Source organism: Hippocampus comes, unplaced genomic scaffold (genome assembly GCF_001891065.2).
Source record: "Hippocampus comes isolate QL1 unplaced genomic scaffold, H_comes_QL1_v1.1 scaffold56, whole genome shotgun sequence".
NCBI classification, from domain to species: Eukaryota; Metazoa; Chordata; class Actinopteri; order Syngnathiformes; family Syngnathidae; genus Hippocampus; species Hippocampus comes.
The window spans coordinates 626,645-628,979 of record NW_017842056.1 but is presented as its reverse complement, the minus strand read 5'-3'; positions in this window follow the sequence as shown (position 1 = coordinate 628,979).

The window sequence follows — 2,335 nt, the reverse complement described above, 5'->3', positions numbered from 1 at the left end:
CGCTTTAACTCTTTGACTGCCGGCTCGTCACACGACCGCTCCCTCCAGATCATGCAACACCTCTTTCATGGAAATAATCCTAATAATGACAAACATGGTCGGAATTTACGCAATATTTCATGCGAGCGGCAACATTTCAATTGGACACAATCGCCTTTTCAGCATCCTGCCAGTGTGAAATGATGTTTTTCTGTAACATTATGCACCTGCTGTTCACGGAGAAACGTACTGAATCGGCCTCAAACGGTTCGGAGTTCCAACAGATGTCGCAATAGGGCAACAAGGCGGCACATTTGTGGAAACAAAGCACAATCCTCAACACGGCAGCGTGAAGATACTTTTTAATTTCTGCAGCGGTTTCGCAACAGCTGCAGCGCTACCCTTGTCAAAAGCTTCTCAACTCACTCCAACATAATTCTTTGGCCCCAAGAAGCCGGCGAAGCACCAACCTTGTCCAAATGAAGCTCCTCAATCACGCCAAAATAGTTCTGTGCCACCAAGGTGCCTCAAGATGACCGCACGGCACTACTTTCGTCCGAACCAAGCTCCTCAACTCATTTCAACATAGTTCCTTGGCACAGGATGGTGCGAGATGGTGGAAAAAAACACTGGTTTGGTTGAAACATCCTGTCCCAAGCAATACCTTTTTTTGTTTGCTTTGGCCTGAGCACGAAAACAGCAGTTTAGTTTTATAGCAACTAACATGGGATGGCTAACCTAAAAACGCAGGGTTTCACTGTATTTTGTCCTTCTCATGTTGAGAAGGAGACACAACATGATTTTCTTTGTCCATCCATCCATCCGTTTTCGAATCCGCTTATCTTCACAAAGTTCGTGGGCGTGCTGGAGCTGATCCCAGCTTTCTTCGGGCAGTAGACGGGGGACACCCTCAACTGGTTGCCAGTCAATCCACAAACATACAAAATACACACAATCTCACCACGGGACAATTCAAATTGTTCCATTCATTTGTCATGCGTGTTTTTTGGAATGTGGGGGACGTAGATGAATTGAGAAAACCCATGCAGGCACTGGAGAACATGCAAGTCCACGCAGGAAGGCCAGAATCAGACCCTACACCTCAGGACTGTGAGGTGGACGTGCTAACCAGTTGCCCAACATGCCACCACACACACTAAAAAAGGGCCGTGGTTTCGATTCAAGGAGGAGACACTGAGAAAAATGGCGTTGAATTTACTCCCATTTTATTTTGTCAAGAGGGGTTGCACAAAATAGTCAAAAAAAAAAACGTTGTATTAAACACGTGCATCAGCATACGGAGGCAGCCAGGACAATTAAAAATATTGTCCACTAGATGGCAACAGCTTTGCGTTTTACCTCCACCACCTTCGTGTCATTCAATTGGGATGCATGAATGTTGCACTTGTCGGAGTTGGCTACTTCAGCTGTCATTTGCTCTTCTACATGCCTCCAAACGAACTGAAGTGGCAAATAGAACAAAATAAACTGGAGCTCTTATCACTCAGGAAGGAAACAGGATGCACTTGATGACCATTTCCGCGCCACGTTATTACGATTGGGCGCAACAGCTGTGAGGCGTTGAGTGCACTTGAAAAAGTCCACACGCTGGGTGCGACAGTGCGTTCGGAAAATTACAACCCGGACACAGAGGCGTAATATCCTAGTGATAGGCCCCGAAACAAAAAAAAAATGTTTTTGACCCCTTCCCAAAACACAAGCGCACATCATACGCGTCGCTAACTCGTCTGTTGTCAACTGCCTGCCATCTCAGACCTTCACCAATAGAGGGCGACATTACACCGTGGAACAGCAGTCACAGGCAACTGCATGCAAACATGACGAACCTCAATTTACTTCCCTTTGTCCATGTTTTCTTTTGCGCGGCCACCTCACGTCACAAATGATCAATTGCTAAAAACAATCAAGTTTATCAGTTTGAACATTAAATATCTCGTCTTTGTAGTGTAGTCAAAGAAATATAGGTGAACTTGATTTGCGTGTCAGAGTCGTGTGTTTTTATGGATGTTGAACACAACGTGTACATGTCAAGCGAGTGTGAAAGCGGATTAAAACCAGTTTAATAGTTATGGCATCAAGTTTACGTGGACATTCTAAAATGCATTCATCTTTGCATCACATATGTTCAAAATGAGGATGTTAGTTGCGAATGTTCAAATTGGGATTTGTTTTTTGAAAGTTTTATTTCTTAAAAATATGCATTCTGGACTTTTTGATCGAATGGATTGAGCTTTGAAAATGCAATATGACAATGCCCTCAAAGAAGCAACGGAAACAACAATAGGCACCCCCCCACTGAAACCACTTAGTAAAGAAATGATAAGGTAACATCACA